General features: G+C 32.7%; 2 protein-coding genes across 3 annotated transcripts in view; one reads left to right on the forward strand and one right to left on the reverse strand.

Moving 5' to 3' along the window:
* LOC124364422 (tumor protein p53-inducible nuclear protein 2) overlaps positions 1 to 7,042 on the reverse strand; it is a 46,622-nt gene extending 39,580 nt beyond the window's left edge. Inside the window, exon 1 of one of the 2 annotated variants that reach the window (XM_046819911.1) lies at positions 6,884 to 7,042. The gene's annotated coding sequence lies outside the window, so the exon portion shown is untranslated. The remainder of the gene's footprint in view (positions 1 to 6,883) is intronic. The other variant, XM_046819919.1, reaches the window with a different exon arrangement.
* LOC124364367 overlaps positions 1 to 17,234 on the forward strand; it is a 109,108-nt gene that overhangs the window by 18,766 nt on the left and 73,108 nt on the right. The gene's annotated exons all lie outside the window — the stretch shown is intronic.

Below are 17,234 nucleotides of genomic sequence, written 5' to 3' on the forward strand. Positions count from 1 at the left end.
TATATATAGGAGTGTTTTGAATAAATAAAAGCAATGAACCAATGAATGAGTCAACGTCGCACCCCGGACCTAGTTGACCTTGGCCACCCGCCCCGCCGAGCGCCAACACCAACCGCCGCCGCAACTTTTTTCTTTTGTGTACTTTAAAATTTATGCGCCCCCTAAAATTTTGCGCCCTAGGCCTGGGCCTAGTGGGCCTATAGGGAAATGCGGCACTGCATTTGGAGTAACAATATTTGAAGCTATACATGCCTCAGATCTGAACTAAACATTAATCCTCTGTCAATATGCTAACATGACGATATAACATTAAAGTATACAGTAATTAATAAAACTATGAAATGACACAAATCGTAATAAATATAAAGTATGGTATTTAACCCTTCTATCCCCACAAGCCAATCTAATCAGTTGTCAAACAGATCTGACTCAAAGTCCGCCACGATTTGTGCTCGGCTCAGGCATTCATACCGAGAAATGGTGCAGGCCAATAAATTCGGCTTCGCGCTTTTTTTACTACATGGTTTTTTACTACTGATAAGCGTAAAATTTACACCAAAATATAGATAAAGAACCATTCTAAATGGTTGTTTCAAGTGAAATTACAAAATTAATAATGTGCAATTCTTTAGTAAATAGGCGATTTCGTTAATTCAAATTTTTCTAAGACATTAGAATAAATTATTTAAGTTTTAATTGGTGTTACAAATTATTCTATTTGATTGCTTGTATACTCTCTGTATATACTTTAAAAAATCTAATACTGCAAAGAAAATTTGTAGACCTTATAATGTTCAATCCCCGGTTCTGTAACTAGCTCACCTTTAAAACTCAATAAAAGTCAATATTAAAGGTTATGTTATGCTCAATTTAAGTTTTATCCTGACAAAATATAAATATTAATTTAAGTTTTATCCTGACAAAATATAAATATTTATTTCGAAGTTTAAAGGTGTGCTAGTTACAAAGTGGGGACTACTGGAATATCCAGTTTATCAAAAGCTTGAAAACAGAGACACTTGCCAATGCACACGTGAATCTGATTATGTTATATTAACATTGAATCAGTACAAGATAATCAATAAAAAACTGCTGAAGAGGTAACTGAGTTGTGCTGTAAAAGGTATAATGTCAACTAATGTACAAGTGTTCAGAGTGTTCATATAAGACCATTAGCATCAATGGCAGCTTATAAGTGTGTAATTACTTTTTGACTTTGCATACTGAACACTTCAAGGCTAAACTGGTTTGAAATCAATAAATAACACTCTTAAGCTATGAATAAATACAACTGCCTTTTCATTAGTTAACCAGCTTGATGATGATGACCTTGTGACAAATTTTATTGCTCATAAAAAAGCCATAATTATAAATCAGTATTCAGTCTAGAAATTAAAGACATAATATGGACTAAGTCTTGTTAGACATAAACTATGAAAATTATTCTTTAAAGCACGCTGAAGAAATTCAAAGTATTTATAAATAAATACAAACTCAATATTGCAAATCCTCTGTGACAACAAAATTGCTTTTAAAAACAATATTTTCTTATGTTTTTGAAAATTCAAAAGATATAATGGATAATAAGTATTACAAATTACTGACTTTAATATCTAATAAATTGTTTTCTCATCCCCCTACTATAATTCTGTCTCCTATCATATCAAAATAACAATATTATATTACAGTACGGAAGCATTATAAACTTAAGTTTTATTACTTAAATCTTTTGTTTGAGGTAAGTATTTTCAGTCATTCTAAACACAACATTTTGGAACAATTGAAAAGAACAAAAACCAGAATTATGGCTATTGTATAGGTGAATTTATGATTGTTTCAACAGATATTAGCAAATTACTGGATTTCACTGCAATACTTCTCGTAGTGTGAGGCCTCCAGTCATAAACATTCAAACATTCAGCTGACTTATTGCTTGGTGCTAAGAATCCCTCTCTGATTGTAAAAGAACAAGGGTTAAACAGAAGAAACTGGTGTGAAAATGGGGAAACTCAAAACTGCTCACTTAACATCATCCATATACGTACAACATTACACTCTGTATAACAAAGGCAGTATGAATATGCCATTCTGAGCACAGTGTTCATAGTGAATAGAGCAATCTGATAGGGAAAAACTAAATATTTTACACCTGAAATTAATAATTAAGAGAAGTGCAAAGTTTCAGTATTTAAATATTGTTAAGGACCAGTTGTACTAGTGCTAATTTATATCCAATGCTAGAATATCAGTAAAAGCCTTTTGAATAAATAATAAAACCATGAGCTGGAGTGCACCATCTATGGTCAGTAGACTTCTAAATCTGTGCAAACCCCTCAACCTGCTGAGAACAAAAAGTCAATATATCTGAGAACATAAGTCAAGGTACTTCTAAGAATTCAGAGGCCTTTCACCCATAATAACAAGAGAGTTTTAAGTTAAAACCCCAAAGACAATTGAAACAGAAGAATCTTTTATGTCTTATAAATCCAGATACCAATGCCAAAAAATTGTAATTATTGTCTAGATGTCAAGAGACTTATGAGTGAAGAACCAAAAGACCCTCAGAAAAAACAAAATTTCAAGAATCTAAAGACCATTGCCAAATAAAACAATTATTGTAGAATAATAAATTAAAATATATTATTTAGAATATAGGTATAGACACTAAGAGTAATTATATCGGTGATACATGAGTGACCACATAATAGAAACAAACATCATTAACATTATGGTTATAGGGTCAGCGGCTGATGTAACCTGTAGGTTCCTGTTACTGAACAATAAACTAGAGGCCTTGGCTGCAAGAAAATACACCAATGTGTGATAATAGTACGTTAATTAGCCTACTTGACAGATCTGGTGGAAACTGAGATAATGTAATCCTTAATTAATTTTATATTCACATGCTAGTAACTATTGTACATACTCTGATATCCTCATTCTTAACTCAAAAGAACAAAAATTTATAAATATTTTTAAATATAAATGATCACGATTTAATGAAGTGCATACTACTAATATTCTCATATTGGTTACAAGTGACCTACCGTGCACGGTAATAATAAATTGTCTGGAATACATGTAAGGCTTCATATTATTTATTGTATTAGGTTTTTAAAATATAAAAATACCATAAACACTCAAAATATAAAAAGTTTAAATACTCGTCAAGGTTCTTAAACAACTTCTTGAGTTGCACATACTAATATACATGGCTTACAATAATTTAAATTGATTTCAACCAAATTTAGTAGATGGTTTTATTCACATACTTTGGATACATATACAGCATACATATTTTGGATAAACACAAAAGCCAGCCTGTTTGATCAAAAAGTTCAATTATAGCAGCTTTATATCTATCAAATGTTTCAACTGAAATAGTTACCAATTATATTCTACCAAAATGACTTTAGATATTGAATATTATTTGAATATAATGTCTTCAAGATTGTTGTCATTCAAATGTTCAAAAATCAAGTTTTAAGGATCAACCACAGTATCGTATATCAAAAAGTTAAAAAATCAAAAGACATTTAAAGCTTACATTCTTATAAGCCATATTTTTTTATTTCTTATAACCATTTAGGCCAAGAGATCTTCTAATTTGTGAAAATCTTAATAACAATAAAAATTGTTTTAAAGTTCTTATTTCATCTCTGTGTGGACCTCTTATTGACTGAACCTTGCCACTTTTCTTGAAAAACTAGATTAATACTGATTAAGATAAAATGATTGCCACAGATTTTAATATAATGGAATAATATGTTGGAACAAGAACAAAAAAATGAAGATTTGTTAGTGTGCTTGTTAAAGGTCATGAATAAAACACAAAAATGTGGTTATGTGGTTAGTTTTAATGTCAATATTGTGGTGACACCAACCTAAATAGATGAAAATTGTAAAACATGTATTGATAATTTTGCCACAAACATGAAGGCCTAATTGAGTGGCAAGAGTCTTATCTTATGTCTCTGATTATCTCATAATAATTCTAAAACTTCCTAGAACTACAAGACTACATGAATTCTAATTTCTTCAAACATTTATGAAAATAACATTTAATTAATCTGCTGGAATTAAAATTTTGTTTAAGATATAAACCTTGGGACAAATTAAACAAATTAAAATATAATTTTCAACAGTATGACTGCTAAATAAATGAGTACACACCTAGAGCACTCAAATAACTTGTCTAAGACAACCTGGAACTTAATAAACAATTGCACTAGTAAAACTAAATTATTCAAACATTAGCTTTAAAAGAATTCTTCACATAACAAATCCAAAAATATACAAGTAATTTTCATTATTTTGTTGCAAATACAGCTTCAATAGTTAATAACAGAAACAACTAAACCAAGGTCACTCAAAATTTTTGAGTCCCGTTACATTTTGAAATCCTAACTATGACTGTAGGATAATTGATGAATCTCAACTTGTTAAACTGGCCGCACTCTAGCCAAAAAACTCTTCAAGAAATTGTAAAATTAACATCATAGTAAAAATCTGCATAACTAAAATAGTACAACCAATAGTTCACATTATTAACTTATAAAAAAAGACTGGAATATTTCTTCAATTGTGTAAATCTTCATAAATCAAGCCCATCTACATAAAGGGAAGTATGAGAAATAGAAGACCACCACTACCACCACTCAATCTCATTCCTACCATACTTTTCAAAATTCATTAGTGTTCCACAAGGATAAATACTGCAACCTATTCCTTTTCTGTATCAAACAAAAATATATTTTTCAATTTGCTAATAATACAACACTTAACCAGAAGTAAAACTAATATGAGTATCTTGAAATCAAATTGTTAAGAATTATAGATTGCGTGCGCAGTTACCTTAAAATTCTTGGAAACTAAATTTAACTAAACCTGGGTACATTGTATCCAAACTCAATAAAAAACTCTCCGTTTAAAAAAAACTAATACCGTTCCTGCCCTGTTCACATAAAGAACATCAACTAGAACTGCTGATGTCTGCAGAGAATGTTCTATGAGTGAGCCTGTATGATACCCTCTCCCACTGTGAGCAGGTGGAAGGTACACAGAAAAAATAGCTAGTCTACAGTATAATAAGATGCCACCACCACGATACAATCATTTTTATGATTATCTAAACTGTAGAAACAAAAATGTTGACACGAATTACGTTATATAAAAACTATCTATGTTGTGTATCTATAAAATTTAACAAACAAAACAGTTAACATTTAGTTACGGTTTACTGTTTTTAAGGATATACTATGATTCTATTGTGGTGGTGGCCTCTTATTATACTGCAGCCAATAGCCAAGAAGCTGTATATTCTCAGAATGGTGAGCTCACTTGGCAACCTCCCTTTTTGTTCAGTGGTGTACTTTAGCGGTGTTGAAACTCACATATTATATTCAATCATTTTCTGGGGACATTGTTAGAGTCTTTTGCAAAAACTTTGTATTTTAGAAAAAGGGCAATCAGAATAATAAAAGAACTTCCCCTAGATATCACTGTCACCAGGCCTTTCTCAATTCTTAGAATTTGAACAGTACAGATTCATTCTTTTAATCTTTGAATGTATAATGTATTTTAAATTAAAAAGATCACCTAACATTCCACACCAGCATATATTATGTATATATAAATATATAAGAAATAGTTTGTAGACCAACACAAATTGAACTATAACAGAAAATTGGACTATATTGGCCAAAAATTGACCAGTCATATATCATCAATCGGGTAAATACTGAGTACCGTAACATTCAAAACACTTTGTAAAAGCAAATACAACTGTGTACATATACTTTGATATACTTTAAAAATGTGCATCAAGCCTGTAGCATATATTGGCGTTCTAAGCCTATAACAGATATCTTTTTATTTTCAAAAAAACTCATCACAATCTTAAATGTGTCCCTAAACCTTGTCTGAAATTTATAGCCGTAGAATGTTCCCACACAACCCCACAACACATCCCTGTGAGGGTACTATGACGTATCCATTGCATCTTGCTCTGATCGGATAACAATTGGAGAAGATTACGTTAAAAATATGTAAGTTTAGTAATGGTGCAAACTGAAATCTCAAGACAAAAGTCCAACATCAAATCTACAATCCTTATAAATAATAGAAAATACATTTGTAATCCTAGGCTACTGAAAATGGTTAAGAGTTGAGTTACGACATTGTGATAACAGTTTCAAGAATATTCACTAATCAAAACATAACAGTGCTAAAATAATAATGACACTTGTGTATAAAATTTCAAAAGTCTAACTTTATAAAGTGTAGGATATTGCTAGATGGGACTAAATAGGCTATATATCTATTAAATTCAAAGAAACATTCATTCTATAACCCACCTTATTTGATTAACAATAACTTATTTATTTCGTTAGTTTCAATTTAAAATAATAATAGATATACTAATTTTTATTTCTATCAACAAAACTCTATGCTGTTGATGAGCCCATATATATTTACACATTTGTAAAAAAATCTACGAAATAACCAAATCATTAGCCAATTCTTAATGTTCAGCACATATACATATGCTATATACACATAAATAAATATATATACACGATTTTTCGTTTGATTTAAGTATTATTGATTAGAGAGAGAGAGAGTATATACAAAACAATCCGTTATTCACAGAAAATGTTATTCAGTAATAACATTTTTCCCATTGCAACAAACTACGCCACATTCATAAATAATTAAGCACCACAAATTAGAATTTTATCGGTTTTCAAATAAAACTTGACAGCAGAAATCGTTTTATTGCCCTATGACGTCTAGTTCAAACAAAAGAACTTGAAGAACAAAGAAAACTACTTCAATTAGCAACGAGCTTCGTAAAATAAGACGTTTCATGAATGAGACTTACCTTTAAAAGGTCGTAGGATCCTAAATTGCACTTGGTGAAAGATACTTTATGTTATAAATAGCAAGATATTTGGCACTTAGTGGAAAGAAACTTGGTTGAAGTTGCTGTTGTGATTCAAGCAACAACAGCTGATCAACTGAGCGTTCTGTTCTGCACCTGGCTAGAGATCAGCTGGCTAGCTTGGCAGGAGGCCAACGGCGCATGCGCCAGCACCCCCACTCCTAGTCGTCTTTTCAATAATATTGACCCACAACAAACATCAGCTGAGCTCCAGCCCAGAAGATCCTATTTTCACGGCTGATAACAGATCCTGGGCATGACGTCAGTTATAGTTTATTGAACATAACACTAAGTTTACGTCGTATAAATTTTTATTTTGTAAGTTGAATGAATGTTGATGTTATTCAAAACAAATGCCACTACCTACATTATTTTATTTTAAATATGGTTGTTGGTTTCACTTGTTTCCTTTCCGTTTCTTTTTTTTAATAGAATTGGTGCTAAACAAAAATGAACATTGATTTTCAAATAACTATACAGCATTGTCTCAATCCGTTTAGCCTGCATATAAAAATAATGTAATACCATTGTTTATGCGAATCTGAGTTGGTACATAAACATCTCCCAAACCCACTGATACTGTTATCTTATTTCTTACACAAATTAAACACATAATTTAATCATGCCATCATAAACGATATCATATTTCGTTTGTCATGTTAATACAAATTCAAAATCCTTTTATTGGTCCACGTATGTAAAATCTGTAGATATAATTTTGTTATTTCTACAAGAATTTAGTACTGGATGTTTTATTATGAAAACTCTCTTAATAAATTTGTTTACATGGACATATACTACATAAATATTATAGTACATACCGTATGAAAACTTAAAACTGTAGTCTAAGCAGTATAGAGGAAGATTTATTTATTTACTTGCTTTATTACAGGAATCAACCTAACTATGGTCAAACAATACCACTAGTTTATATTAGGCTAATTTTAATTTAATTTCTATGAGATTTCACACTCGTAAACAACAGTGAATTAAATTAAAAAATAAAGGAATAGAACAAGTGCATCCACATACAATCAAACACTCCTTCCTGCGTGCACTTTGTGCAAATTTATAAAATTTTAAACTAGGTACAAAATTAAATATTCCAATGAAAATAAAACCACAAATACATACACAAAAATATATCAGTCATAGATGACAACAACGAGAAACAATTTTAGATTACTACTACAGCGTGACAGATATGGTAAAATGATAGCAGTGATAAGAAAGACAGACCAAACTCTCTATAATACGATATCGCACAGTACATGTAGAACATACAGAAGTTAAAGTCGCGGCCTCGTATTACGTACGCTTATGATAACCGATCTCCACGACCTCTCGTTTGACTCCCTGTGCTGTCTGTCCCAGCGATATCGTACATTTATTTTTGTAAACATAAAACCTGTCTTTAAAACATCAAATATCTCGTGATACGGTATTACAAGTGGAGATAATAGAAAGTGTAGAGCTATTTCACTGGTATTGTTTTTTGAAAAAATGGAATGTTACATAAATAAAAAAGACCAGAGAGCATCCCGCACCAGAACACTGTTACGAGTGTTACGTGTTACGCATCGCAACATCAGGGAAACGCTAGCGGTCAACAGCGATAGGGCAACACTGCCTCAAATGCCATTGGACCATTTTAGTGTTGGTTACTCTGTGATCCGAAAATAAAAACCTCTAATTAAAAAAAAACTCTAAAATCGCTGATTACATTTATTCTCTTCGAATCACAATTTGCAATAAAAAAACTTAGTGCTCGAGAGTGTAAAACATTTAGTAACATTAAATGATAATTGGTGTAATTTTATTGCACATCCAATTGTTTACAGCACCTAAATCTTGTTGAAAATAGTCAAGTCCTCGTTATAGGTTATAACTTTAAACAACTTGAGTATAATAAGTGCTGTAAGTTCCCGGCTAGACCTATTTTGGTCAGCTGCGATAAAATGACAAGAACTTTACTGGAATTCGTAAATGCTCCACGTAAGTATCGCGACTCGTTCTTTTAATAACCGGTCGTTTGTTTTATAGTGATCATTAACCTTTGTCATACAGGTTAAAATTCGTAAAATTAAGATATTTGGGGAGAACATTTATTACGAACTATTATGGCAATTTCATAACAGTATGTACATACTGTTATTTTTAAAATTCTAATAGAATAGCTTTTTTTATTTTATTACGAGTTTAATTCAAATACAACTGTTTGAAATTCTCAGTAGTTAAAAGATTCAGCAGGGCTTTGAACAGTTCCATAGTTGTTGTCATCTAATTTGAGGAGGGAATCTGTTCTGTACGTTCTCAAGTCTATAAATACACTACAGAGATTTCTCCATTCTCCAAACTCTCAGACCCTCGCCGACCCAGCGACCTTGTCACAACGGGGTGGATGTGGATGGAGACCGTGGATCTGACCTCTTGGCGACCGTTCCAAACTATTTTTGATCTTCGACTATTTTTGCACAAATGTTTGGCACAGCTCTCTCCCGCAGATTGCCAAGATATTGTGAACATGCCGTGTGTACCTTGCCAAACAAAAACTTACTTGGCATACTCAGAATTACTGTAAACAATGACAACACTTCGCCCACTCAATCGGCCATAGAACCTTATGAAAGCATTTTGATGCAGTAAGCATTCAGTAAACAATTTATATGAAATAATTAATGAAGTAGATTGTCAGTCTGCTGAATATAATTGTTTGTAATACATCTGTGAGGACGCTTGTATCAAATTAAACGAAATAAATATAAACCTAATTACATTTTTTTAATGACCTAGTACGTATCCAACATTATTGAGTCTAACTTTAAGTATTTTCTTAGACTAAATATTTATAATATAAGTTGAGTTTTCCAATTTGAAATTTTTCAGAAAAAATGAAATGTCACAATAATCTGGTTTGTTACAGCTCCAACCCTCCCCCTCCAGTTACTCTCTATCCTCCTCCAATCAGTGGTGCCAACATACGAATATTACAATTATTATCGCTGTGTAAAGACTAATTAACAAAACTAATACGCGACTAAACGTGTCCATGAACAACATATATGTAGGGTACCAGCAGTAGGCGTACTAAATTGTGGTACATGCAAAGTTTCGAGTATTTGTTATAATTATAACAATCAATAGCTCTGAGAGTATAATACTCGTATAATAATTGGGAATAGTATTACTTTGTGAACGGGATTGGATAAGTAAATGCGAGTATTAGTATAAGTAATTTATTGTTTCTGCTTCAATGTTCGAACACAAGCGAGGTAAAGCACCTTTATAAAGGTATTCTCAGATTTCGTTGAAACATTAATTTCCACTTCCAGGAAAACTTTACATTTAAAACAAATTTTTATACGAGCAAATTTCGAAAAAGATTTCAGAGATATAATTATATATGGTTAGGAGGGGTTTTTTATGTATCTTGTCCATCCCAAACCATTTTCAATACGTAATGTACATTTTCATGAATTTATATCAACATTTTAAGAAGTGGTCACTCGTAATGTTTTATATAATAGGCGTATGTTTTATGTAGAATTCATAAACCAAATTTTCATAACAGACCTTTCTGGGTACAATTCCCTCTTGTTTTTCAATATATTTATTGTGTTTCTCACAGTAATCGACCCATGTTACTATGTTATAGAGTGGGTATAAAAGGTTGACTGCCCAAATGTAATCAACTTTCCAGCCACATAGCTAAAAGGCTCCACTTTTAGAGCCGCCATATGCTGGCGACCAAAAGTTTAAAATGAACAGTCACTTTTATTTAGACGAACCTAACGGGCGGAGTCGAATCTCAGGATACTGAAGGATGGGTCTACTTTAATCCATACAATCATAAATAAGCGTTGAAGGATTGCCAAACGGAATAGTAAATTTCGTCCCGAGATATTCCGATATGAGACGAACGAAAAAACACATTACGCAATAAGGCTTGGACACACTGGACGTAATTTCTTACTCGATAAAATCTTGTCTCTACTGTTATTTTGTACTGTTGCAGATCAGCTGTTTAGTTGGAAGCTTAGCCGTATTTGTGAACAAACAGTGAGTGAAACCAGACATTACAGTCAGTACAGTACAATACTTGTCAGTAATTAAATTGCAATAGTTTAGAGTTATCGAATCTAAACTAAATCGTATATACCATTTATTCAAATTAAAGATTTATGTTGTATTTGAATTATTTATTTGTCTTGTCTGATCGTGTATTTCATTCTGCCTATAACACATTTTTAAAATACTAGCTGTTACCCGCAACTCCGCACCCACTTTTTGAAATCAAAGAGTGTGTAACCTACTTAATCACAGCACTTATGACGGAATTATGATGATGGCATATTATATGTTTTACACGGAAGTAGGCATACGAGTAGGTACATATTATTTCAGTGTTCAAAGTTAGACAATAAGAGGATGAGTGACTATTTTTATATCAAGTTTGCGCGTATAGGAGGATTTCTGGTTACAATTATATTTACGACGTCACAGCTGAGTTTTTGTTGCCCCAATCACTAAAATATATACATAGGTCTATGTACATAGGTAGAAATCTACTTTGTTAAAACAGTTTTCCAGCCCTTGTAATCTAATTCTGGTCTAATATATAAGCAGTTCCATATTTGAGTTCGTCTCGTTGTACCGATAAAGGAAATATATTTACATAAGTAGGACAGAGAAGTCTACTTCAGGATCCATGTCAAATTTCAGTACAATTGGTCCAGTAGTTTTTGCGCTATTGTGTAACACACACCGAAATCCAGAGTCACCATTAAATTTGTATCCATCATGTATCCGGTGATGAGAGTATACAAAGTCTTCTTAGTTTAGCTCAGATGCAGCTGACTGATCTCGATAAAATATATATCACAACAATTAATTTCCTCTCGTCTCTAAAGAAAGATAGCCAACTCTGCCACAACCCCAAAGCCACATCCGTGTTTAAGAAGTCATTCACCGCGCTCCACGCCGCAACTCAGTCTTCTGTTAATAATCGGTAATTCGTATTTATTGTTTTATTGTTAACAGGCACACATATTTACAGTAGGGTCCATGCTCGTCTCATGTGTACACGCAACAGATTATCAATGTTGCTCTCGTCTGTTTCCTGTCTTTAAAAACTTAAAAACATGGCCATTGGAATTCGTCTGACAGATGGAACGGAGATAAGTTTGATTATGTACTTATTAACCTTAACCAGACATCGGCACACATAAAAGCGTTTATAAATTGTTAACTTTACATAAAGCGTTTGACACGTAATTTATTATACCTGGATTTATGTAACCAAGTATTGTATTCTCTTAATTATATTATAAACAGTTTTGTAAATGTAAGTAATAAAATAATAATAAATTTATTTCCAAATAACAACAAATAATTACAATAAATCCAACAGTAATACAATAATTGAAAATAAGGTAAACATTACATAGCATATATATATAAAAAAAACAACATAGCATATACAAAACAAAAATGATTTGCTCAGGCTGACCAAGTTTACACTTACCAGTTAATTAAAAGAAAAAATACAATGAACAGGATTTTTGTTGGTTGTTTTTGGAAAATGAAACCTCCAAGGCAAAGCCTGATTGGAGGAAATAACGTGTACTTATTGGATAAGAAATTGCCGTCAAGTAATACAGGGCTCTATATTCCAATAGCTGCTTATCACTTACATGACGATGGGACGTTTAGATATAAATGTACAGTCTGTCAATGAATCAGTAATAGTCAAGTTAATGCAGACGTAAGTTTACGATTTGTCAACATACGGTAACGATTGGAAAGGCATGCACGATCGTCGTGCAAATAAATTAACACAGTGATGAAACGCGTGAAAAAAGTCTTTTTTACACATACCAGATTAGACTTCAAAACGTGGTTTACAGAATAAAGTGAAAAAGACGAATCCAAACGTATACGTGTATAACCATAGTACGCACGAGCCTGGCATTACTTACAGACAAAATATAAAAGAAATAAGATACGTTGTGCAACTTACATATGAAGACATGAAAGAATTTACTAACGTTGATACTCAATGTAAAATAGATTAAATATACTCGGCCTAAACTAGGCAAAAAACCATAAACGAAATGACATTTTGTTGTGAATACATTGTAAAGTGGAGTACATGAGTTCGGCTTACATTAGACATAACATCTTTAACTATATTTTTGACAGTATATGGTGTATGAGTTCTAAGTGTCTCTGATAACAAAACTATGTAATAAGTTAATTTTGAACTTCTTCGTTGCCGACTTTTCTGGATCTCTTTAGACGAGCATGACTCCAGATTTCAGAAATCAAATCTGTAACAGCATCAGATCTCCAGACGCTGCACTAAGACGAAAGTGAACTGAAGCTTAACTCAACATCCACATGCAGAATCATAATATTGTATTGCCAATTCTCAAAACTCCAGATCCAGCTGAAGGGATTTCTTCACACACTAACTAATCTATTTTCATGACTCGAAATACTACAAAACACGTTCCTAAACTTTTAAGACTAATATTTCTAAACATAATTAAGACATTCGATAGAAACCCCCTCTCTGCACTCCATTTGACATCGCTACTATAATTTACCTTCATAAGGAAGGTAATCTCAAACCAGAACGTAAACAGTGAAATGATTCCCTGCATCTTTAAGCTATGTGACGATTATTAGAATATCGTATATCTTATTACGCTGCTTCATTATAGAATATATTTGATAACCAGTTATCCTTAGAGTTCTTTGGATTATATGTATGTATAACATTTTGTAACTGTTTTAAAACTCACTTCGTAAAAAATCATTTCGGGATTCAAATTGGCATCCATCTGTGTTTTCCTGACTTAATTATTTCAGGTACTAGGTACTTTTTAAAAAAACTGACAAGTTTTGTCCCACATGGTTGTACCAGAACGCAATTGTCTCTCTGTTTTTTTCTACTTCTAGGTGTCCAAACAACACAATAGTTGCAGTATAATGTATCTGTTATGTGCTACTGCCCTTGAGTTTGCTGTCATAATCTTTATTTACAGGTATAGTTTGCTGTGTTTATTTAACTTCCAAAATAATCTTGAACAACCTTTCTTCTTCAAAATAGTTTCTTCTGGAGTAAGTTGTTTGGTTGATGATTGACATTTTATACTCCATCCATCTGGTATAGCAGCAAGAAAGGTATATCTATAAATGTTATCTATAAAGACACCGTATTCATTCATATCCATTTACAATACCTTAAGATCTTCTATGATATTAACAACTGTCTCAATTTATGTCCATATTTCAAGCTTGAAGCATTGACTTCCTTGCTTTAGATTAAACGGGTTAAAGACTTTTCACAGCTAGTTTGAGATGATTTCTTACCATCCCAAAGTTGGATTTTGTGACATCGTCGAAGCCATCTATGTAATAAAATATCCTTTGCGGTTTAGTCAGAAAAGATATTGTTAGTTTGGACGCTTAATTTGTACAACACTGATGGTACGATGAATCTAAAGATTAGCACATTAATGTACTCAAAACACTTTCAAATAATTAATTAGAAACTACGTCGTTTTGACACTTTAGTAACTATATAAATGTACAATAAGAAAAATCCATCTAAATTTATTTTTTTATATATTTATTGGCATATAAATTGTTATTTTGAGATTTCCCATGTTTTATTATCTTTGCAAAGCACTTTGGTCGAAACAGAATGTCATTACAGTGACTTTATTCAGATTACGCATCTATTTTTAAAGAAACCCAATGTGGCTGACATGTTTTAAAAGTTGTGTACGGGAGAGTTTAGAAACTTTTTTGTGTAGGCCCGGGGGATACAAAAGATTTTCAAAACAAATTAGATTTCTAAAATATGTTTCTCTTCTAAACCTATTAATTAATTTAACTACACTAAATGCTAACATCATGAATAACCGATAATTATTAAGAAATTCAATAAAACAATAATACAAGTGAACAACTTTACATAGTAGGCTATATGTCGAAAGATCCAACAACCATCCAAACGGTGACTAAAACACAGATGAGAATGTTGGTTAGCGATGTGACTCATCTCAGACCCTCTTATTGTCCACAACGCACACGACAGAACTGGAACAGTGGTACTGGTAAATAGACACTGAACCGTCTGCGCGTCTCCTCGGCTTGTCTTCGTCAACTGCATCCACCTGGAGGCGGTTTGTAGCACGGTTCAAGTGACACGAGCGCTGTTTACTATTGATGTTTTTGTGTCATATACCACACATCTTGCAACATTTTATTTAGACTATCAAGATTTAGAACCGACTAGCTACAATAGTGAACAATGAATGACACTAGATGTACGATTCGTTGTGAACGAAAGTAAATCCTTGCGTACGGCTCGTACAAGCTCCATGTAAGTATGAGTTTTATACGTTCGTCTTATTTGAGAATCTCTCGAAACCAAATTCACTGTTCGTTAGAAAGTTTGAAAATTCTTCATCGCTTATTTATGGATGAGTGAATGAAATGTGTGAATGGGATGTGATGTGAATGAAGTGAGTAAAACTATTCTTCCACTTGCTAGGTTCATTAAAATCAGCGCTATTTGCCAGTTGAAGCATTTGCGCGCCGGTATATTAACGCTCTAATAATAAAGCTATATACGTAGTAGTTATATACTAGTGGAAAGAAAGTACAAATTTTTGTAAGTTTTTCAAAATGTCTGTCAGTATAATTGTTACCTTCTATTTACAAAAATTTTGGTGACTTGTGTAGCTGGCTTTGCTGAGAAACACAATAAATGTTTAGAAAATCAGGAAAGTAAGTTTACCAGAAAATTTTACATCTTCAATTTGATCCATGATTAAACATTTTAAAATAAAAAATATGGAGGCATGTATACACGCGAAGCGGGTTTTCACCCATTTCCAGTGAGGGTGTTGCACTCTTATAAAACGTTTCTGTTCCTTCCACTGGTCGGTTTATTACTTTGTTAAAAGGATGCGCCACTGGTATTCGTGCGCTATAATCATGTTCCTCAGTTAACAGGGTCGAGTGAAAACGACTCCGATATACGGCTCAAATATCTTCAGGCCATCTTCCTCTAAACGGCCTTATCGCCGGATGGCAAGTCCGGTTTTCTTATCAGGTCGAGGCGTTATAATGATGTAGCAGTTGACCTCTCTGATGAAACTCTCTTCCCCCCCCCCCCCCCTCTTGAGCCTAGACGCCTCGCCTACTGCACGTGATGCACAACAGTGAACGTATCTAGGTCAGCGAGACGAGAGTCGCTTTTGCCTGCGGCGCTTTTACTCTGGCAACTCACCTCCAAACAAACGCTACGTTTCCCGGAACGGTTCAAGTGGAGAGTGGTCGATGGTAGGCTTCTTCAACACCATCGGTTGGAATACTCCTATGGCAACTACAAACTCACTTTGCGTTAAACGAGATTAAATGAACGCGTTTATATGATTCCCAAAACGTACATATCAACATAATTGATAACATAATGTTTACGATGTAGAAGGCGTGTCCTAAAAATTAAAAAAAAACTTGTCAGACCAAAAAATGAATAAAGTTTTCATGGAAGTTTGATAACATTATGGATCTTTTCCATACAAAATTTGAGCAACCATTTATTTAGTCACATTATGAAACTTGACTAGCAGCAATCAAACTGCGTGAGCAACCCTAATTATTTTGTAAATATTACTTAAATGAGAGTGACAAACAAACAAATAATTATCCTTTTTATTTTGTGAAACCTTTTGAAGGCACTTCACAAAAGTAAATATAATTAGAAAAGCCTTACAAAATAAATATATATATATAATAAATTATTGGTTTTTCATTTGTTAATCTAAATTAAACAACCAATAGGTCGTTTGATTTAGATTAACTAACGAAGCTTCGTCTTCAAGATTACAACTATAATCAATATGAAGAACTTTTACAAAAATGTTCAACCAACCTCAATAAACCAATTAGTCATAATTGATCGGGGTAGAATACTATATGATGGGATCTATTACATTTTGATAACTCTTTCAAGTGTGATGAAGCATCATAGCCCATTATATTCAAGTTTCAATCATTAATAAAACAACGGAATAAACTAGTGTTACATGTTGAGCTTTAGATCATAATCCGAATAATATTATAAATGCGAAAGTGTCTTTGTTTTGCTTTCACGCGTAAACTATTCAACCGATTGTACTGAAACCTTTACACGGGTATTCTTACGGTTCATGAGATGAATATAGCGTTATTCGTATTTTGATAATCCCTCTGGGCTATGCCCCACTGGTTT

This window comes from Homalodisca vitripennis, chromosome 1 (assembly GCF_021130785.1).
Source record: "Homalodisca vitripennis isolate AUS2020 chromosome 1, UT_GWSS_2.1, whole genome shotgun sequence".
NCBI lineage: Eukaryota > Metazoa > Arthropoda > Insecta > Hemiptera > Cicadellidae > Homalodisca > Homalodisca vitripennis.